Source organism: Balaenoptera acutorostrata, chromosome 18 (genome assembly GCF_949987535.1).
Source record: "Balaenoptera acutorostrata chromosome 18, mBalAcu1.1, whole genome shotgun sequence".
NCBI lineage: Eukaryota > Metazoa > Chordata > Mammalia > Artiodactyla > Balaenopteridae > Balaenoptera > Balaenoptera acutorostrata.
This window is the reverse complement of record NC_080081.1, coordinates 80,008,457-80,032,285: the sequence shown is the minus strand read 5'-3', so window position 1 is coordinate 80,032,285 and position 23,829 is coordinate 80,008,457. Positions and strand designations below refer to the sequence as shown.

General features: G+C 47.8%; 1 protein-coding gene and 1 long non-coding RNA gene across 4 annotated transcripts in view; one reads left to right on the top strand and one right to left on the bottom strand.

The window, feature by feature from the left end:
• Positions 1-2,679, bottom strand: part of LATS2 (large tumor suppressor kinase 2) — a 70,131-nt gene extending 67,452 nt beyond the window's left edge. Inside the window, exon 1 of one of the 3 annotated variants that reach the window (XM_057532663.1) lies at positions 2,481-2,679. The gene's annotated coding sequence lies outside the window, so the exon portion shown is untranslated. Of the gene's footprint in view, positions 1-2,043; positions 2,180-2,480 lie in introns of those variants that run through there. The other 2 variants (XM_057532661.1, XM_057532662.1) reach the window with 2 other exon arrangements.
• A 5,205-nt stretch (positions 2,680-7,884) lies between these two features.
• LOC103006499 (uncharacterized) lies at positions 7,885-11,924 on the top strand. The gene is made up of 3 exons (XR_449487.2): positions 7,885-8,135; positions 9,361-9,443; positions 11,620-11,924. It is a non-coding gene; the product is annotated as an uncharacterized LOC103006499 (long non-coding RNA).
• Positions 11,925-23,829: the final 11,905 nt, after the last annotated feature.

Genomic DNA, 23,829 nt, shown 5'->3' with positions numbered 1-23,829 from the left:
CGGCCTGGAGACAGGGAGCTCAGTACTCCAAAGAGAAGCCCACTCCCTTCAAAAGCCAGCTTACATCCTCGAAAAGATTCTCACCGTGCTAACGAATTCAGAGGCTCCAGGATCTGCTCTACAGCACAGCATCGGAACAGTTAACAGTAAACACAAACCACTGCTACACAATATGAGAGTTGTCCCTTGTCCTCCAGAAAAACTCCTATGAATGTCAAATACTGGCATATGAACAAAAAGTATTTAATTAACTTAAACAACCACTTGTCACTATTAGGTTGACGTGGTCGAGATGGCAAGCGAAATAAAGCTTTCGTAGAGTGAACGGCAAACATTAAACAATGTCAAGTTTCCACCCTAATTTTAGCACCATAACTATTATCTTTATTTCCAGCATTATCTTGTTTTAATCATACTTTCAAAATGAAACTGTAAATCAAATAGCATTAGGCTCAAAAGTACTAACACTAACACTTAGTGACATGAGTGGCCAAACAGGGCTACCTCCGGGCTCTGGGAGCCGTCACAGGTGCTCTCTGTAATAAAGCCCACTCCCCGCCCCACACAGAGCCTCAGCCACCAGCACACAATGGGATGGTGACCCCTGGACTCGGGACCAGGGGTCCATAGGAATTACTAAGGGTCCATAGGCCCAGTTCTGTCCATAGGAATTACTAAGCAATAGGCTTTTTTTAAAAAAGGAAGGAGATTCAGAGAATTTTTCATGTTGGAAGTCGGAAATGTTCTAGAAATGTTCAAGCCCAAGCTCTTCGTTCTGTTGATCAGAATATTTTGCTCCTTTTTAGAGCAGATTTACAGTCAAAACAAAGTAAATGCAGTGAATTTATCTTCTGTATTTCTTCAAACCTTTTATTTTTTAAAAGTCAGTAAGGAACATTATTTAGAAGTTTCACATTATTATAACCATGAAATAAAACATAAAAGCAGCTTTTCAAAACCTGTGTTAGTCTGGTTTTTCCAATACAAATCAGAACACCCCCACAAAGTTCCCCCAAATGCTTCCTGGGTGTTTACGGCGAATTTATCAGCTTCAACACCTCTCCTCACGCCCAACCCACACATGCAGTGGGATTTAGGAGCCCGGGGCTGGCTACTTACAATACATCATTTAAAATAACAAGGCATCTTATTGTAAAAACATTCCCCTCCCACCAAAGGAAAGTCCCTCCCCCAACCCTGCGATTTGCTAAAGAAAGAAAGAAATATGTACAGCTTCCACTTACACCTAAGTCAAAACGATTTCAAATTAGATGGAGAGGCTAGAAGAATCTTTTCCGGTTCAAAAATTCCGAGATTCTCATAATTCACCTTAATAATTTTTCATGACAGCTTCTGCTCAGATATCATTTTAAATTGCTTGACATTTTGAGATTCATTAAATGTTCAGCAATTTTAATTTCAAAGGAATGCTGGCATATTCTTTAAACAGTGCTCTATATACCTGGATAATGAGACCAAATTTTACGAGAGGCTGAATAACACAGTGTCTTGTTAATGATAATTTAAAACAGACTTTCTTAAACAGTCTGTGCATTCTTATTTTGAAGATTTTTCTGTTACTCTCTTACTAATACATTTGCTAAAGAAAAAACTTTTAAAAGATACAAAGTAGCTTAGTCTCTTGATTGAGCGCTCAAATATGGTGATCCATCAAGCAGGGATTTGAGTTGAGATTCAACTAAAACTATGAATCAAGCTCTCCTGAGCAGAATTTCCCTAATAATGGGCCGGGAGTTACTTTCTCCATTACTAAGGGAAGGCCTGTCAACCCCCAGGTTAAAATTCAAACTGAACACCTGTGCGAACATCACACATTTTGTGACTTTCCATTCAAGTTTCTTAGTAAAATGGGGGCAATCTTTCCTCTACAATTGCACGTATTTGCTGAACACTTTGGGAAGAGAGCTGTCTGGCCACTGCATTTCTACCTGCCAAGCGCTGGGTCTCACACAGTCCCGGGTTAGTGAGTTCTGAAGTCTGGACTCCTGTCCAGGGAGACCCCCTCCCCTGCCCCCCACGTACGTGTAATCCGTCCACACGACGAACCCCGCACACAGCGCGCACCGTCCGGGTCCCGCCGAGGCCTGCGGGCGGGGCACGTGTCTCCCCGGCCCCACCTGCCTCCGCCGGGTCACCAGGCGCCGCGAACCGGGTCAGAACCCGCGTCCGGAGCCCGGCGGGCGCCAAGCGCAGGGGGGCGCCGCGGGAAGCCGGACTCCGGACGGGGGTCGGGGTGGGGGTGGGGGAAGGTGGGGGAGGGGAAGACCCGGGGGCGCGGCCCGGGGGGAGGGGCGGCCCGCGAGGGGGAGAGGCGGCGCGGCCTCCGTCCGGGGACGACCTGCCAGCGAGGGGCCGAGGGCCGAGGTGGCCCGACGGCGCGGACCCCCCTCCGCCCGAGCGCGCGGCCCCGCCCGCCGCCGCGTCCCGAGTCCCGATCCGGACCCCGCCGCCCCGCTCACCTCGCGCCGTCTACGCCGTCCGCGGCCGCCTGGCCCGCGGCTCCGGGGCCTCGCGGGGGACGCCGAGCCCGGGGTCGGCCGGCGGGCGGGGACGCGGGGCGCCGGGCGGACGGGCGGGCGGGCGGCCCCATCTTCCGGCGCTCGCGCCGCGGCCCAGCGCGCAGCCCGAGCGGGACATTCGCTACATTGTTGGCATTCCTGGGGCGTCACGTGACCGCCGCGTCAGCGCCGCCCGCGCCCGCGCCCGCCGGCCGCCCAGGGGGCGCGGGGCCCGGCTGTCGTCCGGCCGCCGGTCCGTGCGGGGCCCGCGGCCTCAGCCGCCGTGCCCTCCGCGGCGCTGCCGTCCCGCGTCCTCCCGCGCGGACGGGCTCCGGACTGTCTGCCAGGGGACAGTCCGGGGTCCACGCGCGCCGATGGCCCGGCCATCGCTGAGCGCCGGGATCCGGCTCACCTGCGCCCCGCCCCCCGCGAGGCTCACCTGGACGCGCGGCGCGGCGCCGCCTCCGCCCTCACCTGCGCCCCGGGCGCTCGCACCGGGACAGGCCTCCCTCCCCCCGCCCCCCCACCGGGGCTGACCCCCTCCTCCCTTTGTGTGCAGGTAAAGGTACTGCCCTTGCTCTGTCTTCAACGACAGAAACATAGTTAACTGAAAGAAATATATCGTAAATAAAAGGAATTTAATGGACTTTACAATTTATGTGCGAGACACCTAATCAAATTTTGGGATTACAATGACCATTGTAGAATTGTTTGCAATCGTGAAAAATCAGGAAGAACCTAAAAGTCCAGCAATAGGGAACTGTGGGAAAATAAAATATGTAAAATAGCTAAGTGAATGAACTAGCTGTACTTTTCAAAGGATATGTAGATAGACTTCAAAAATCACTGTAGAGTGGAGAAAAGGGAGTTGCAAAACTATATTTACACTATGATACCATGTTGATAGATAAAATCCCACAGAACCTATGCTAATCACGTTCTTTATACAAGTAGAGTCAAGGACTGAAAATGTACACACCAGACTCATGACAGCTGTGGCCGGTGTAGAAAGGAGTGCAGAAATTAGACTCAGGAGAGAAAAGTAAGGACATCAACTTTCTCTCCAGTGCTTTATTTCTTTATTTGAAACAAATTGTCCAAATCTTAAAATTTGTTGATTCTGAGTGATTCGATTCAATAATGTGTACTGTGTTATTCTCTGTGCGTTTTTTAAAAATATCTTAAACATTTTTACATATATATATATTTGAAACAAATTGGAAACGGGTAATTTTCCAAATGGAGGCTTACTTGAGGAAACTGATACACTATAGGAGAACATTGTGTTTACTGACATGCAGTCAATCATTCCTTTGGGTTTTTTGTTTTTTAAATTTTTTTGAGGACCTGCCATGAACCATGGATTAAACCAAACACCATTGGTACTACAGTGATCAAAACTACACGATTTACCCACTGGTGGAGTTTACACTCTTGTTGATGCGTTCAAGAAACATAGCGATAGGACTTCCCTGGTGGCACAGTGGTTAAGAATCCGTCTGCCAGTGCAGGGGACACGGGTTCGAGCCCTGGTCCGGGAAGATCCCACATGCCGCGGAGCAATTAAGCCCGTGCGCCACAACTACTGAGCCTGCGCTCTAGAGCCCGGGAGCCACAACTACTGAAGCCTGCGCGCCTAGAGCCCATGCTCCCCAACGAGAAGCCACAGCAATGAGAAGCCCGCGCACCGCAACGAAGACCCAATGCAGCCAAAACTTAAATAAATAAATAAAAATTAAAAAAAAAAGAAATATAGAGACAAAATAGGGTACAGGATCTAATTTGGTCAAACAATATAAGTATATATATTTATATTTAAGCTATATTCATAAAATATAAATAATATATATTATATAATATAAAATATATAACGTATATTAAACAAACAAAAATATGTATGTGTCCAGTAAAGTATGCAGCCAAATATTAAAAGTGGTATTCTCTGGAATATAGTGATTCTGGGTGATTTCTGTCTTATAATTCCTGATACTTCTAAATAGGATAGTTAAAAACTGTTTAAATAATCAGCTACATAAGTTCATGCACATAATGCATCCAGTTGCCAAGAGGAGAAAAGAGAGGCAGCACAAGTCCCACTGAGCACAAAGCATGTGGCAGCGGCAACCTCCCCATGTATAAATTAATTGATTAACATACGTAAAATATGTGTGTATACCAGGTGTTGCCCTAAACTTGTGTATTATCTCATTTAACCCTCTAGTCAACCATGTTATTAACCCCATTTTATAGAAGAAGACCCTAAAATACACAGAGCCCAACTAACTCACCAGAGACCAAAGAGCTGGGATTCCAACCTTGGTAGATCTGACCCCAGAGCTTGGAAGCACTGAATTATAAGGCTGTCTTCGGGTAATCTCAAACAGTCATGATCACAATGTACTTAATAATAAGGAAACTGAAACCAAATCAGCTCCCTTTTACTTTGAGGGGAGAGGAATGGTCTTTGTGGAGTGAGGAAGGGAGGCCCAGGGCCTCCCACAGCAGACAGAGCAGAGGCTGAGGGCTGGCAGGCACCAGCATCACCTCACCTGCAGATGCGGGGCCAGGATGTTTTAGGGGTTCTCCCTGAGGCCGCTGTGCAATGCGCCCTGAGACTACCTACCTGCTTCCCCTCCCCACCCCTCCCCCACCCCTCCCCACCCCTCCCCCACCCATGAATGCACGAAACCTGATTATGACTCAGCCTCTTTATACCTTAGTGCCTGGAAAGCAGGCTCTGTTCTCTAGACACAATTTTTGTCTTTTTGGAAAGAAAAGGCCTCCTTGTTAATAATCCGTGGAGGACGCACAGCAAATCTGCATAACTACAAAGAATGTTCTCTATGGGGAGTAGTGAAAAAGTAGAGTAGGGTTAGATTGTGAAAGGCCTGGAAAACTAGAAAGAAGATGTGCTACACTGATTTAATTTTTTTTTATACCCATGTAGTCTGTCTCCTTAATTAGATTATAAATTCCTCAAGAACAAGGACCATTTTCTCCCCCCAAAACTACATATAGAGAACTTAACTGCTGATCTGAATGTATTGAATGAACTTTTAAAGGCTGTTTTAATGTCTGAAATATCAAAATTTTAAAGATCACCTTTTTCTCAGAACCAAGCACTCTGGGTCAGCCAGGGAGATCTCCTGGTACACTATTCTTTGGAGGTTTTGGTTCTGCAAACTTGTAGGAATTTCTAGAAAGACTTGACAGTACCAGGTTTATTAGTTGCGGGATATGCTTTGATGACGAACTCTTTTTTTTTTAACTGTCTTTTTTTATTGTAATAAAATATACATAATATAAAATTTACCATTTTATCACATTTTAACTGTACAGTTTAGGGGCATTAAGTACATTCACATTGTGTGCAGCCATCACCACCATCCATCTCCGAAACTTTTTCATCTTCCCAAACTGACATTCCGTCCGCATTAAACACTTAACACTCTATTTCCCTCCCCACCTTGTTTGTTATTTTGAGGGATTTTTTGTTGTTTTCCTCTGTTAGGTAATTTTCTGCCACACAGCGTACGGGATCTTAGTTCTTCAACCAAGGATCGAACCTGTGCCCCCCGCAGTGGAAGCATGGAGTCCTAACCACTAGACTGCCAGGGAAGTCCCACTAATTTTCTGCTTTTAATCTGCTGTTGGCTATGAAAGATTATTTCGCTTCTCAAAACTGTATGTAAACTAAGAGCTAACAGAACCTCTTATTCCTAAAAGCCTTTCCTATGCAGAGGAGAGATAGGGCCTTGTGATGCTATTTCAAGTATTAAAACATCTCTTGTCCTCAGTTTCTGGACATTTCCCAAAGGGTTTATATTACTGGAAGTCAGATTTATGGAAAAGTGGATTATTATTGTTTTTAAGAGAGTAGTCAATTAATAGATAGTAGATGAATAACCAGAAATGTTTCATACCTTATATTTTTTTCAAAAGCCTTTATGTTCTACCACTAGGTTTCTTTTTAAAATTATTTTATTTTTTCAATTGTGGTAAATAATACCTGACGTAAAATTTACCATCTTAACCATTTTTCCTTTTTTTCTTTTTCTTTTTTGGCCACACCACGTGGCTTCCAACATCTTAGTTCGCCCACCAGGGATGGAACCCATGCCCCCTGCAGTGGAAGTGCGGAGTCCTAACCACTGGACTGCCAGGGAATTCCCTAAATTTCAATTCTTACATGTGTTTTCCAATCTTAAAATCATGAGAGAGTAAACCTTCTCTGATTTTAATTTATTTCTAATTTTGGAAAACAGAGCTTCCTGGAAAATTTGGTAAAAACCTCTAGGGCATATTTAGGGAAAGGCCCAGGGTCACAGCAGGCCTTACAGGGTGGCCACCTTGCCAGTCTCTGCAGACCTGCCTTTCCAGCCCCTTCCAACACAGAACCCAGCTTCATTCTCCGAATAGCCACTCTGCTTCTCAGATGAATAATGAAGTATGTGATTGCATAAGTCAGAATTGCTCAATAATTTAAGACGTGTTCCCAGAAGACTTCAAAGAAACACTGTCAAGATAAAAATCACATTCTGCATTTAAAGAATTCTTATGTTGACACTTTACATTATTGAGAGACGATTGCTAAAACGAACTTTCTTTTCTTACCACATCCTCCGTGAGTTTGCTTTTTATGCTGAGTGAGCTGTGACAGCGACACCAGCTACTTACTTACTTCTCATTACATTTATAGTTGGCTGCCACTTCTGTTTCCTTTGCAGACATGAGCAGGATGTTCTTGTGTCTGTAATTGAAAGAAAAATCCTACCGTGAAGGTCTGAATGCTCCTAGATGTTCTAAAACTTTCCATTCAGATTGTTAATCTAATCTTTTGCAGTGAACATTGGTAAAACTTGCACTAGGAAGAACAAAAAGTGTAAGGCTCCAACTCTTGTCTCAACAAAATCAATCTCTATAATAAAATTAACATTTTCGAAGGGAAACATCTGAGCCAATCTAAATTGACAAGAAATATTTAATTGTGTAATTGTAAAAAGAACATTTTCATGGTCTATTTTTAACTTTTAATTTATAATTAACTACTAAATGTCATTATGGTTGTCATTGAACAGTTGCTTTTAAGATCATGTATTTTGCTTTATCAACCAGACCTGAAAAGAAAAACTGAGTGTGTTTTCTTCAGATGCTGGATAAATGGGTTTTGATCATGAAACCCATGATCAGATTATCATAAGATGATATCATGTGCAGAAATGGAAGGAGGCCCACGGACAGACAGGCTGCCCAACTTGAAAGAGCAAAGGGAAACCTATAAATGTTGGGAAGCAGGCATGCAGATTGCATCTGATTGCTTGTAACCCCAGGAGAAGAAGAGTTTCTGGGCTTGGGGGTTGGAACTCGAAAAATGTCCCAGAGCTAATACCCTTCAGAAAGTCAGAGGTGAGAGGAGGAACTAGAGTTCAAGGCAAAGATCTGGGAAGCGGGAGAGGGCAGAAGCAAGTCACAGGAAGGCAGGCATTTAAGACATGCGGAGAGTGGCCTTCTGAGAGAGCAGAGGGAAGGTGGATGGCAGCTCCGTGATCATGTGCTGTCGAATCAATCCTTGGGGAGAAGAGGAGCTGAAAAAATATTTGGGAGCTATCACAGGAGGTGAGAGAAAATTTAACTGAGCTCAAGTAGAGGTTGGAGGTGAGAGGACTACACTCTGGCAGAAGGCGTCACAGTGCCCAGGGTTCATAGGGCAAAAGGGTGGAGGATGGTTTATGTCTACACTGAAAGACGACCTCAAGGAAAAGCAAGGTCTTGAGTCTGCCTACTCTTTCTCTCTGGTATTTTGCATAAATGGGAATTTTTGGTGTGTTCATGGGTCACGAAAGTTATGATCTGCATCACAAAAATCCAATGTTTTCATTTTCACACTTCCAACTACTTGCCAGACATTTTCCCGTTTGTGTCTCGACAAGCTTGGAAAGTCAAAAGGACAAATATTTATTGAGAACTTACGATATGCCAGGCTTGTCACCCTCTCCAGCAGCACCTAATTTGTTCAACATTATTGGGCACCCAGATGTGCTAGGCCCTGGGGACAAAACAGTGACAACAGACATTATCGTGGAGCTTCCAAGTCTAGCGGGAGAGGCAAATAATCACCAGGTAACACTACAAACTCACGGAAATTTTGGATTGTGATTAATACTGTAAAGGAAAGACACACAGCTCCTTGAGCTCTTATCATAGAGGGGATGTGACCTGGTTGGTCTAGGAAATGAGGAAGCACTTTAGCTGAGATGCAAAAGTAGAGAAGAAATTAACAAGACGAACAGGGAAAGCATTCTGAGAGGGGGTGGGGTGGGGTGGGGTGTGGTGGGGTGGGGGGAAGCACTGCCTGTGCAAAGGCCCTGTGGTGGAAGGAACAAGACCCAGCATCTCAAACACTGAAAAAGACCCTTGTGATTGGAGTGCAGAGATGCAGGGAGAGATCGGAGGTGAGGAAGGAGAGGTAGGCACCCAGGGCCTTTAAGGTCACTTTAAGGATTTCAGTCTTAATACTCAGAACAGTGGGAGTCATGAAAGGGTCCCAAGTAGAGGAATGACAGGATCGGCTGTGTGGGAATGAGTGTGGGGGTGGGGTGGAGACAGGAGGCCAGAATGTTACTAGTTGCAGAGGGAGGTGATGCAGCTTGACCAGGATGGGAACAATGGATGAGGGAAAAAGTAGCTGAAATGGAGAAATAACAGTGGTCAAACTTTGAGACCCCAGTAATGGGTTGACCGTCTGGACCACGCGAGAAGGGCGTTGCTCCTGGGTTCTCACTTATGTAACTGGGGTGCTGGTGCCGTCCTGTGGACCGACACCTTAAATTTGTTTTTGGAGGTGTCTTCTGAGCTGCTGTGGAGTGGATGGAGATGACGAAGGCCGTCGTGGACACTGATTTGTAGCAGGGGAGATGCGAACATGTGAGTTGCCCTACAGGTACCGTGGATAAGGTGTGGAGGCAGAGCCTCGCAGACAGTGTAGATGGAATGGGAGGGGCCGTGACGCTGAGGAAATGCAACATTCATGGTGAAGCGCAGGGGGAGTCTGCACAGGAAACAGATCAGCTGCCGGGGGCTGGAGGAAAACAGGGCTTCTCAGAAACAAAAGGAAGAGTGTTTCAAGGAGGGAGGGATCAACCAAGATACAGGCTACTAAGAAGCAAGTAAAATGATAGCTGGAAAATGCCCCCTGGATTTAAAGACGTGGCAGCCACTGGAATCTTAGCAAAGAGCTCTTTTGGTAGAGGAGCTGCTAGATGGGAGATATTGTGATGAGCACAGTAGCAAAAGACAAAAAACTCTGAGACATACAGTTGGAAAGGGGAGGAAAGTGATCAAGTAGCAGCTGGAGGAGAATGAGGGTTCACGGGGAGGACTTAGTTTTATTTTTAATGGGAGATTGCTACCGCTGCTGTAACAAACTACCACAAAGTAGTGACTTAAAGAAGCCTACGCTTACTCCCTGACGATGGGAAGGTAGGTCAGAAGAGGCCACGTGCAGCCTCCGGAAGCTTTGAAAAGCTCTCAACCTACAGCCAGCAAGAAAACAGGGCCCTGGGTCCTACAACCACAAAGAACAACCCAAATGGACAGGAAACAGACTCTCCCTAGAGTCTCCAGGCTGAAGGCCGCCCTGCCAACGCCTTGGTTTTAGCCAGTGAGACCCGTGTTGGGCTTCTGGCCTCCACAACTGGAAGATAATAAATTTGTGATGCTTCAGCCTCGTTTGTGGAATTGTTATGGCAGCAAGAGGAAACTGTCAATACTACACCCTCTGTCATGGCCTGGTTCTACTGCAGCATCTCCAAGAAGCTGTCTTTGATGGTCTCTGTTGGAAAGGACCACTTTCCTTTCCTTTGAATTCCCAGCGGCACCTGCTGAGAAGTGTTTATTCTCAGACTCGTCCTAGTTCTCCTGTTAGACTTTCAGCTCCTTGAGGTTAGGGCCCAGGGTTTGGGTGGGTACAGTAGCTGCCAAACTATCTAGCCCCTTGCCTAGTATGTAGAAGTCACTCAGTAATTTTTTTTACATAATAAATGAGCACATGGAAGTCCCCATGGACATGGCAGAAACAAAATAACCACAGTGGGCTTCCCTGGTGGCGCAGTGGTTGAGAATCCGCCTGCCAATGCAGGGGAACACGGGTTCGAGCCCTGGTCTGGGAAGATCCCACATGCCGCAGAGCGGCTGGGCCCATGAGCCATAATTACTGAGCCTGCGCGTCTGGAGCCTGTGCTCCGCAACAAGAGAGGCCGCGATAGTAAGAGGCCCGCGCACCGTGATGAAGAGTGGCCCCCGCTTGCCACAACTAGAGAAAGCCCTCACACAGAAACGAAGACCCAACACAGCCATAAATAAAAAAAAAAAAAAAAAAAAAATAACCACAGTAAGTGGGCCTTTCTCACCTCGTTTCCCTCAGGTGAAATAGAATCTCTCTGAAATTAGAAGCCATTCCTTAGTCGGTGGCCCCAAAACCATTTGAATATTTTCTGTTAACAAGAAATATTATTCTTGTCATGTAATTAGTTTTATTTATTTTTTAAATTTATTTATTTATTTATGTATGTATGTTTGGCTGCGTTGGGTCTTCGTTGCTGTGCGCAGGCTTTCTCTAGTTGCGGTGAGTGGGGGCTACTCTTCGTTGCGGTGCACGGGCTTCTCATTGCAGTGGCTTCTCTTGTTGCAGAGCATGGGCTCTAGGTGCGTGGGCTTCAGTAGTTGTGGCATCCGGGCTCAGTAGTTGTGGCACACGGGCTTACTTGCTCCGCGGCATGTGGGATCTTCCCGGACCAGGGCTCGAACCCTTGTCCCCTGCATTGGCAGGCGGATTCTTAACCACTGTGCCACCAGGGAAGGCCCATGTAATTAGTTTTAATTTAGTTCTATTTCATGGCTTTCCTCAGAAGAGGACTTTGGAACTTTAAGGGATTAGTACTAAATAAGAATGGATAAAGAGACACTTTCTCTTGTAAATGGCTGCTGACCACAAAGGAATTATTTTTCTCAATATTGCCGATAATAGTAAGTTACATTCACACGAAACAGGACTTGGCTTAGCCTGAAGGACTAAGTCTGCATTTTAATGTTTGTCTTCCAGGGTGAAATTATGATGGAGGGAAGATGGTGACGGTGAATATAGGCTGTACTTAGATCCAGAAAGAGAAAAATAGATTAAAAAACAAAGCTTTCCCCCAGATCAAGGGGCAGGTTCAGGGACCGTGCGCCACAACTACTGAGCCTGCGCTCTAGAGCCCGCGAGCCACAACTACGGAGCCCGTGTACCTAGAGCCTGTGCTCTGGAACAAGAGAAGCCACCGCAATGAGAAGCCCGCGCACCGCAACGAAGAGCAGCCCCCGCTCGCCGCAACTAGAGAAAGCCTGCGTGCAGCAATGAAGACCCAAGGCAGCCATAAATAAATAAATAAATAAATAAATAAATAAATAAATAAATTTATTTTTAAAAAGGGCAAGTTCACGTCCACCTATTCTACACACAACTAAAAGTGCAGAGACGTGAAGCATCTTGAAGAGCCCTCTAACGAATGTGTAACTACTCAAATATTGAACACAGCTACAGAAATCTGGAGAAATTGTAGAAGAAATCTGGCTAGGAAGGGAAGAAGTGGCAGAATACAGAGGGAGAAGCCAAGAAGTGCAGCTGGCGGAGGCGGACGCTGGGAGGGAACCGGCTGTGAGGGGGCTGAGTGCCCGGAACTCGCTCCTGCAAACACAGGCTGCGGCACGCGCCCCGCCTCCCCCTGCGCACCCCTCCCCCGCCCCCGACTGGGGAACCGTTCTGGACACGTTTACCAGTCTCTTCTCCAGACTAATTTTTAATTACTAAGTACAATAAAAATAGTGTAGGATCACATATACTCCCAAGCCCAGGTCCTTTTTATTAGCGGGACCTAAGAGGGGGGCAAAAGTAAGAGAGGAGGGTCCTTGAAAATGCCCTTTGGAGTCCTGGCATGATTCCCATGGAAGGAGATGCTGTTCTCTACATCCCACGTGTGGTCGCTTAGGAGGCCACGTCTGGCCCTTCTGGACTACATTCCCTCCGTAACTGATAACCGCTGGGTACTTGTGCTTTAGAGGGAACCCAGGAGATGGAAAGCCTTTAAGGTTCAAAAGACTGAATCTCTTTAGGTGGAATTTCAGGAATCATAAATATTTTTTCGTTCATTCATCCACCACATGTGTGCTGAATTCCAGGCACAGTGCTGGATGCTGAGATCACAGTGGTGAGCAAACCAGACAGGACCCTGTCATCGTAGAATTTACAGCCTCCAGGAGGTGAACTTCCAACCAAATCACGTGGGGTCTGGCCTTTCCCAGGAAGTGGCCTCTGAGCGCCCGAGGGAGTGGCGCTAGCCAGCACAGGGCAGGGCGGGCGGGCGCCCGCAGCATCCCAGGCCCTGAGGCTCGAGAATCTGCGGGGGGGGGGGGGGGTTGGGGGACAGGATGCGGGGCAGGTTGGGGGGGGGAGCGGTTTGCGGGGCCGCCTAACAGAGCACCTCACGCCGGGGGCTCAAACGACGGAAGTTCCTGGCTCTCAGTCCTGGAGGCTGGCGGCGTGCCGTCAAGGTGTCCGCAGGGCTGGGTCCCACTGACGGCCGTGGGACAGTGTGTGCCAGGCCACTCTCCCGGCTTCGGTGGCCGCAGGGGTCTCCACACCATTTTCCTCTGTCTGTGTCTGTGTTCAGACTTCCCCTGTTTGTACGGACACACAATCATGTGGCCTAGGGCCCGCCCTAAAGACCTCATTTCAGCTTGATTTCCTCTGCAAGGACCCTCTCTCCAAATGAGGTCACAGTCTGAGGTCCTGGGGCTGAGGACTCCAACAGGAATTCTGGAGGAACACAACTCAACCAGTACAAGGAAGGGGTCAGCACACCGTGGCCCACGGGCCAGGTCTGTCCCACCACCGGTTCTTATGTGGTCCGTGAGCTAAGAATGGTGTTTACATTTTTCAATGATTGGGGGAGAAAATCAGAAAAAGAATATTTCATGACTCGTGAAAATTATATGCAATCCGTATTTCAGTGTCTGTGAATGAAGCTTTTGGGGGACACAGGGACGCGCACCCATTCGGTGCTGTCTGTGGCCGCTCTTGCCCTACGGCAGCAGTTGTGAGGGACACGGTGTCGCCCGCAGAGCCGCCAAATTTGCTGTCGCGTCCGTTGTCGGACGCCTCCGCCAACCTGCTCCAGAACCCCAGCTGCGGGCTCGGAGGATGAGGGGGCTGCTGGCGCGGGGTGGGCCCAGCTTGGCCTCAGGGTTGCCAAGCGGCTCAGGAGGTGCAGGTACCTGCGAGGACCACCAGGTGAGGCCCCCCGAGGAAGGGACCACATCCGACCCGCGGCGGCAGGCGCGACTCGCCTAGAAATCTGCAGAGTCCGTTTTTGAGAAAACACTTTGCCGACGAAACAAAACCCATCTGGAAACCAAACTCAGGCGGGCTGGCTGGTTCCGAGTCTTACCCGACGGGGCGGTGCGTGGAGGCCAGCGAGGCGTAGAGGGAGGGGACGGGCCAGGGTCGCGGGCGCCCGCTCCTTCCGCGGCCGGGGGCCCCTCGGGCTCTGTCCCCAGCCTGGGGCGCCTGTTCCCGGGCCGCGTGGAGCCGAGGCAGCGGGGAAGAGCCCTCCCCCATCCCCAGGGACGGGATGCCGCTGGGATGCGGGCAAGGCGGGTGCGGGGGCGCGGAGCCGGGGGCCGGGCCTAGGCGGCCAGGCGCGGTCAAAGGCGCAGACAGTGGACCAGTGGACCCGGAGCTGGTCAGGCGCCGGCGGGTCCCTTCCCGCGACCACCACCCCCCCACCCGGTGACAGCTCAGGACAGACAGACCCTCATTGCGCTGCTCCGCTGCCAGGCTTCTGTCTGAGCTTTGCGTCCTGGACGCGCTTCCAAGGCTCCTGAAAAAGGCCGGGGTGGAAGGATTAGTAGGTGAAGGCGAAGGAAGGAGAGGCCTTACCCCGCTGCGGCCAACAGCGCTGGAACCGTTCAGCCTTAGTTCCATCCTCAGCGCCCAGAACAGGGGCTGGCACATGGGCAGTGACCAATAAATGTGGTAGAACGATTGACGTTAACTGCTGTCCAACGGGGTGATTAGCAGGTGCCCAGGAATGCTATGTGTACGTTGTGTTTCTAATTATTTTCCTTGTGATTTTGATCCTTAATTCTTTTTCCCACTCATTGCTCTGAAAGCTCCATCACCCTGATCTTCAATCAGCTCCCCATCCTGCCACCTCCTCCAGGAAGCCTTCCCTGATCCTGGATTGCAAGCACATGACCTCTGGTCCAGGAGGCAGCTGAGTGGACTGGAAAGACCCAGCCTTTGGAGCCAACGGATCTGGTTAGTAATGAGATCTTGACCCAGTTTCTTGGAACTTTTCAGAGCCCTGGTTTCCTCCTTTACAGAGCAGGGATTCATATCTGTCCCATGGTGTCATGAGAACCAAAGGAGAGAGACATAGGTGTGAAGTCCCCAGCATACGGTAGGTGTTCGTTGAAACTTTTATCCAAGGAAAAATCCTGAAGAGCTGGAGCTTACCAGATATCAAGAGGGAAAAGAACATCCTATTTAGCAGGGAGGGTAGAGCCAATAATCTTTCTGTCAGTTTTCCATCTAATGAGTCAAATTATTCATGTTACATTTGGGGAGGGAAGTGCACCTCTACAGAAGGTGACAGCGCCGTCTGCCCCCAGTTACAGCCCGTAGCGGTGCCTTCTTAGGAATCATGATCAGAAAGTCTAAAACAGGCATTTGTCATGATTTTGTGACCAACATCCTACAGATAGTGAATTTTGTTTTGTAAAACTATTTAGCTATATTAAATTCTACATGCTGTACATACTGAAAACAATAGAAGAATCTGGGGACTTTGAATGGAATTTCCCTAACCTCAGGAAGGAATACCACAGGGTGAACATCACAACTGCCAGCTGTGGAATTAATTCTCAGCCATTTTAAGGCCTGACAAGTATTTTGTTTGGTGAGAGCAGAGCGACATGTTATGGACGGTCTCTGAAATTCAGGGTTCTGGTTCAGGGATAGTCCTAGTTTTCTTTTAATGCTATTATACAAAGAGAAGAAATGTGGGGTTTACAGGTTAAACTGGAAATATGCAGATGACTTTGAACTTGTTGACGTCCGATAGTATTATGTCACCACTCCACCTTTTTTTGAGTGTTTTTACATTCATTGCATAATTAGCTGAATTGATCAAAGTCGAGCCCTATCGTTTGTCAAACACACACGCACGCGTGCACACACACAAGATGGCCTCGATCTCAGCTGGAAACGGAGGTCAGGCTGGTTCAGAGGGGGACTCCGAGGCCACACCCCGTGTGGGCAGGTCACATGCCCGTCGGAACGTGTCACTGAAAACCTCTCAGAATGTCAGCAACCTGAGACTAGGGGTGAAGAGAGATGGTCAGCTGATTTCAGTTTCTTCCCCAAGAGGAGCAATACTCCCACCGTGAGGACTGCGTGGAGGAAGTTGCCCTTTCGCTTCCAGGAAGCAGCTCTCCTGACGGGCATGGTCTGAAGTGCCACGTGGGCCACCTGAGCCCAGACACCAGTCCAAGGGGCTCAGCCCTGAGAATTCCCTGGCAGTGCTGGGCATTACTGTGCAGTGAGGTCACCCCACGTAAGTGCTGCAAAGAGTACAACTGGCAAAACACTGACGCATGGGGTTCATCTGTGTGAAAAACAAGCACTTTTCTGCTCAGCTGAGAACAGCTTTCATATTTGAAGTTGCCTTCGTGATTCCAGTGCTAAATGCTGAGCACACGTCTCGGTGACGCGGGTTACTGTATTGCTTAAAAGGCCCAGGATCCCATAGTCGTGTAACACTCCGTTTCCGTGGATGCCCTGTTGACTATGGCGGGAAAGGACTGCGTGGCAGCCGATAGTGTCCGCTGAGCACTTCTGTGCCAAGGGCTCGAACAGCATGAACACAAAGGACTGATGGAGGGACACCCCCCCACCCACGTGGAAGAGGAATCATAACGGAGTGCTATTTACAGAGCAGCATCAGGACAGGAGTTCAAAGTAATAGACTAACAGAGCAAGGGCTGAATGCTCACGGGGTATCACAGCTGCAATCTGAAGTTCAAATGCGGGCAGCTGTGGAAAACACAAATGAGGTGCTAGGGGGCCCGCCCTGGTGAGAGGCCCGGGGTCTTGGCAACATGATTTTAAGATAGTTCCCGAGAATTAGGCTCAGAGACCTATCATTTCACCCCCCTGGTCTAGAAGGAAGAATTAAATATTTTTTCTTATTGTATTCTAAAAAAAGTATCTGCTACTACTGAACTGTTATTTCCATGTAAAAGACAAAAAATTGGTTTGTGTGACTTTGCACAGTTGACTGACATTTGGTTTGAAGACAATTTATTCTTAAACATGTGGTACACGATAGGACAAAAGGCATGAACAAGTGGAATATTGGTTTAAAAACGGGCTCAGCCATTTATGCTTGGCTTCACAGCCTTTTTTTTTGGTGGAAGCGGTGTAGTTGAGTGGAAATCAGTGAAATTTAACATGCTCAAGCAACCAAAATATCCACTGGTAAACTGCATTTCACAGAGACGAAAAGGAGGCTCAAAGACTTTAATTCGCCCCAAATCTAGTTAGCAAGTGGCTAACCGAGGTTTCAAATCCAGATCTGGTGCCCTGCGTGCTATAAGCAGAGCCTGCCGGCCGGCCAGTGCCCATCTTCTCAGCGTCTCTAAGAGAGTTGACAGGGCTCTCTCCTGCTTCTGCTCCTCCTCCTCCTCTTTATTAAACAACCGTCTTCCTCCTGAGCTTGGAACAGCTTCCAGTTGGGTTTTATAGCCAGCAAAGCAGGGGCCGTTTCATGCGTTTCTGTACAACGGGCCAAGGTTGAGCTTCACTGAAAACTATGCAGTACATTTGCAGTAAATCTACTTTTGTTTTGGAGCCACTGAAAATACTGAGGCTCACACCAAAACTGAGGAATTTGAAGATTATTATCTTTAAGAGCAAAGGCTGTCACCATGATGATGAAATACCAGCAAATCCCCAGGCCCAGATGGGAGGGCTGGTCCCTAAGCAAGTGTTGTTTCCACTGCCCTGCCCTTGGCCACCTCCCCTCCCTTCAGCTCCTTTGAATTCCGAGCAATTGTTGAAGTCGGGCTGGCAGTGCCCTGAGAGCCATGGTGGGGGTGGGTTTCCAACCCTTACACGTTTCAGAAATAAATTTCAGAAATAAATAACATCTCTCAATCTGGCTAAGCAGGATTTTTTCATCTTTTTTTGAGCCAGGAACTTTTTAACAGTCTGGGGAAGCCAGTGGTCTCTTTCTCAGAATATTTTCTAAGGCATAAAATAAAATACATATGATTCCAAAGGAAACCAGTTTTAGTGAAATACAGTGATCAAATATTTTAGAAATCTGGTGATATAGTAATATATGTGTCTCTTCGTTCATGCATTAAGATCGGTTGGCAGATCTAACAACTTCCCTAGTTTTGAGGCAGTGATGACCAGAAATGGTCTTTCAAGAATAACTACAAAATTGTCATGTGATGTGAAAGTATCTATGATTTCTACTGGAGACAAAGGCACAGGTTCTGCTAGCCTGCCTGTATCGTGCTGCCCACATTCGTAATTCGAAGGAAATGCTAAGTAAGTTTCAGTTCGAAGTTGGAGAAGATAAAGACGCAACTTTTCCCCGTCCAAGTTCACAAGCCTCTTGAGTTCGATCCACAGACTTTTGGGATCTGTGACCCTCAGGTGAAGAGCCCTGGACGAGGGTCCCCTGCACGAAGGGCCAGCCTGGAAGGAGGGTCAATGCAGAATGAAATGTTAGCGGTGATCACAATACGTCTCACGTCATTAGATTTCCTTCCATGTGGAATGAGCTTTCTGGAGTAATCAGTAACTATTTTGCAAAATTTGGGGAAAAAGGACAAGTCCCGCTAACAAAAGAAGGCTGTAATGAAGGCTAACCAGGAATCAAAGAAAGTCTAGAAGCCATAGATGCCTGCAATGACTAATTAAGAAGGAATTCTTAAAGTACTGACGGCAAATGGCTGAACTTGTGGTCAGGCAACCACATGACATTTCCTAAACTATCCAGCTATCAAGTGATCTGTCCCCTGCTGCTACACCTGGTCTGAGTTCATGTGGTCACACAGAGCCCCTCTGTTCCTTTGGGGGGTGACGGCTGCCACAGAATTTTTTTTTTTTGGCTGCGTTGGGTCTTCGTTGCTGCGAGTGGGGGCTGCTCTTCGTTGTGGTGTGCGGGCTTCTCACTGCGGTGGCTTCTCTTGTTGCGGAGCGCGGGCTTCAGTAGTTGTGGCACGCGGGCTCAGTAGTTGTGGCTCGTGGGCTCTAGAGCGCAGGCTCAGTAGTTGTGGCGCACAGGCTTGGTTGCTCCGTGGCGTGTGGGATCTTCCCGGACCAGGGCTCGACCCCGTGTCCCCTGCACTGGCAGGCGGGTTCGCAACCTCTGCGCCCCCAGGGGAGCCCCGGACACAGAATTTTGAAGTGGTTGGAGTGAGGCCCACCCACATCTCACCCCTGGGTCAAAATGAAAGTGAGTCTCAGACTGGATTCAGATACAAACAGGCATTTACGAGACATTGGTTAGAACACAGGCACAGAATAGTTCCTACAACCTGCTCTGGAGGCTCAAAGAAGTGCCAGCTCTCAGTCCTCTGCCCGTAAGTCCATCAGCCCCACACCCGCAGATGCAACATTCCTGAGATGCAAAGGCTGAGCCCCCATGAGGCCCCGCCCCAGGCCCAGCCTGAGGGGCACAGGCCACGGGCCTCCACACTCCCATGCCTGCTCTGGCAGTTTGACCGATCCCTACTTAAATACCTTTAATTTCACCAACATGAGCCCATTTTTGGCATTTATCGTGCTAAGTAACAAGACACCACTTCTACCCACAAAAGCCCGTTTTGGACGGCCAGGATGCTGATGAGAGAAGCCCAGGCTGTTGATGGGGTCGGGAGAGCGGAGGGCTGGCGAGAGCCCCGCCCCGAGGGTGTCCCTTCCTGAGTCAGTGCGGGGGTGGGGGGCAGCTCCCAGGCATACACAGTCTCTGCCCCAACACTTCGTCATGAAGATTTTCAACCATGCAGAAAACTCGGAAGAACTGTATGACGAACACCAACACACCAGCCTCTAATCAACGGTTCTCAGGCTGCAGCCTGCGTCGGAATCACCTCCTAGGCTTGTGAAAACACACAGGGCGGGGCCTCCCTCCACTTCTGATTCAGCAGCGGCTCTGGGCTGGAAATGTGCATTTCTAACAAGTTTCCAGGTGAGGCTACGCTGCCGGTCTGGCACAGTGCTTAGGGAACCACAGACCTTGGTGCTACCTGAAAGTTTTGCCACATTTACTTTGTTGCACGTCTGTGCACATCTGTGTCTGACCTTCCCGCCCTCCCTCTCACTTCTGCTACATTTCGGGGCAGGTGGCAGGCCTCAGCCCAGCACCCCTAAACGTGCCAACAGGACATCAACTAGACCCCAGTATTCCAAAATGGATTTTTTGAAGTAAAATTTACAGTGAAATGTGGACTGTGCAGTCTTTTTAAGTTTACTGAAATATAATTTACATATAGCAAAAAAAACCCCTTTTCAGTATAGGGTTCTATGAGTTTGTTTGTTTGTTTTAATTTTTTGGCCGTGCAGCTTGCGGGATCTCAGTTCCCTGACCAGGGATTGAACCCGGGCCCTCGGCAGTGAAGGCACCAAGTCCTAACCTCTAGGCCACCAGGGAACTCCCCTCTGTGAGTTTAGACAAATGTCTAAGCTGGGCACCACAGTCAAGATATAGAACTTTTCCTATGATACAAAACGTTCGTTAAGCCCCTTCGTAGTAACTTCGAGCCCCGGGTGGCCACTGATCTGTTTTTTGTTTTGTTTTTTTAAATTTTATTGAAGTACAGTTTGATTTACAATGTTGTGTTAATTTCTGCTGTACAGCAAAGTGACTCAGTTATACATATATACATTCTTTTTGTTTGTTTTTTGGGTATTTTTTGTTTTTTCGGTCGTGTTTTTGGCTGCGCCGTGCAGCACGTAGGATCTTAGTTCCCTGACTGGAAATCAAACCTGTGCCCCCTGCAGTGGAAGCGCGGCATCGTAACCACTGGACCTCCAGGGAAGTCCCTATATATGTTCTTTTTTATATTCTTTTCCATGATGGTTTATCACAGGATATTGAATATAGTTCCCTGTGCTGTACAGTGGGACCTTGTTGTTTATCCATCCTGTATATACCAGTTTGCATCTGCTGACCCCAACTTTCCAGTCCGTCCCTCCCTCCACCCCCTCCCCCTTGGCGACCACAGGTCTGTTCTCTGTGTGATTCTGTTTCTGTTTGGTAGATAAGTCCATTTGTGCCCTGATCTACCTGAGAGTTGCCTTTTCCGGAAGGCCCTAGGTGCTGTGCAGCCGTCTCCCCGAGCACACAGAACAGAGACTGAGCTGCCTTGTGGGTGGCTCACTCCGGTGATGGCTGAGCTGTGTTTTAGTGCTGGTAGCAGGCGGTTGGCTGCACATTCTCAGAATTAGACGTGAAGCTGATTGGCGCACACGTGATATCACACTGGCTGCACTGGAGTATTTTAAGGTGAACAATGGGGCTTCCCTGGTGGCGCAGTGGTTAAGAATCCGCCTGCCACTGCAGGGGGACACGGGTTCAAGCCCTGGTCCGGGAAGATCCCACATGCCACGGAGCAACTAAGCCCGTGCACCACAACTACTGAGCCTGTGCTCTAGAGCCCGCAAGCCACAACTACGGAGCCCGTGTGCCACAACTACTGAGCCTGTGTGCTACAACTACTGAAGCCCGTGCGCCTAGAGCCTGTGCTCCGCAACAAGAGAAGCCACCGCAATGAGAAGCCTGTGTACCGCAATGAAGAGTAGCCCCCGCTCACTGCAACTAGAGAAAGCCCGCATACAGCAATGAAGACACAACGCAGCCAAAAATTAATTAATTAATAATTAAAAAATCTCCTAACAGCCGCCCTCGAGAGAATGCTGTGCGCTGGACTCTGGCCTTAGCAGCGACCGGCACCTCACCTTCCCTGGGCCTTAGTCATGTTTTCTACTCTGTAGCTATCACTTCCTTAAGATGACTTCATGAAGCCTGGGTCTCTGTCCCCTCCCTCGGCCTCCTCCTAGTAATGCTTAGGACAGAGCGCGCTGTGACTACACGGGTGGCCGGCAGGGCTGAGAATGTGAAATTATAATTATAACGTTACGCGACTCTTCGGCCAACTTCTCCTTCAGGCCAACACATTCTTCTTTTCCTTTAAAGACTTTTTTAAAATTTATTTTTTCCATTTAATTGTGTAAAATACAAATGCTGACTTGTCACACACTCACGTGGAACTCTTTCCCTCACGTTTACGACTCAACAGCTTGGTGAATCCAGAGGGACGACTATAATCACTATACAGAGCATGCTGTGTTAGTAGTTCAAGTTTATTCCAACCCATTTTTAAATACTCTGAAACATGTTCGTTATGTTATCTGATGAGACAGAGCCACAAGAAAACGGAGGTGCCCCCGGTCAGTCCAGCTTCCAGCCAATCAGGCCTGTCGTGTGGAGGTTCCTGAATGTGGTGCTTTGACCACCACTCGGGAGCCGGGCCGGGCCAGCAGCTTCGAGGAGGGGCGCACAAACCGTCTTCCAAAGGGGCTGCACCATCCTGCGTTCCGCCACCAGGGACGAGAGCACCTGCTGCCCCACGTGCTCGCCAGCATTGGGTGTTGTCGGTGTTCTGGATTTTGGCCCTTCTCGTAGGGCTGTAGTGGTATCTCATTGCTTTAATTTGCATTTCCCTGATGACATGATGTGGACCATCTCTTCATAGGCTTATTTGCCATCTGTATGTCTTCTTTGATGAGATGTCTGTTAAGGTCTTTGGCCCATTTTTAAAATTGGGTTGTTTGTTTTCCTACTTATTGACATCCTTTTTTACTTGTGAATTTTACTTCACGTATTTTATTGAAAAGGTCTCTAGAAAAGCACTACCCACAAAAATACAGTGCAAATCACATATGCAATTAAAGGTTTTCTAGTTAGCCACGTTAGAAAAAATGAAAAAAAGTGAAATAGATTTTAATTATATATTTTTCTTAACCCCAAATACTATTTCAACATGTAGTCAATATTAAACATTTATTGAGATATTTACTTTCTGTTTTTTTGCACTGAGCCTTCAAAGTCTGGTGTGTATTTTAACTTACAGTATATCTATTATAATATTCAGACCAAAGGAAACCATAAACAAAACAAAAAGACAACATATGGAATGGGAGCAAATATTTGCGAATGATGCAGCCAACAAGGGATTAATTGCCAAAATATACAAACAGCTCATACATCTCAATAACCCAAAAAACAAACAATCCAATCAAAAAATGGACAAAAGATCTAAACAGACATTTCTCCAAAGAAGACATACAGATGGCCAACAGGCACGTGAAAAAATGCTCAACACTGCTAATCATTAGAGAAATGCAAATCAAAACCACAATGAGGTATCACCTCACACCAGTCAGAATGATCATCATCAAAAAGTCTACAAATAACAGATGCCGGAGAGGGTGTGGTGAAAAGGGGACCCTTCTACACTGTTGGTGTGGATGTAAGCTGGTGCAGCCACTATGGAGAACAGTATGGAGGTTCCTTAAAAAACGAAAAATAGAACTACCATATGATACAGCAATCCCACTCCTGGGCATATATCTGGAGAAAACTATAATTCGAAAAGATAGAGCTTCCCTGGTGGCGCAGAGGTTAAGAATCCACCTGCCAATGCAGGGGACGTGGGTTTGAGCCCTGGTCCGGGAAGATCCCACATGCCACGGAGCAACTAAGCCCATGTGCCACAACTACTGAGCCTGCGCTCTAGAGCCCATGAGCCACAACTACTGAAGTCTGCTCGCCTGGAGCCCGTGCTCCGCAACAAGAGAGGCCACTGCAGTGAGAGGCCTGTGCACTGCAACGAGGAGTGGCCCCCACTCGCCACAACTAGAGAAAGCCCGTGGGTAGCAGCGAAGACCCACCGTAGCCAAAAATAAATTAAAAAAAAAAAAACATGTACACCAATGTTCATAGCAGCACTATGTCCAACAGCCAAGACATGTAAGCAACCTAAATGTCCATTGACAGATGAATGGATAAAGAAGATGTGGTACATATATATAATGGAATACTACTCAGCCATAAAAAAGAATGAAATAATGCCATTTGCAGCAACAGATAAACCTAAAGATTATCATACTATGTGAAGTAAGAGGAAGACAAGT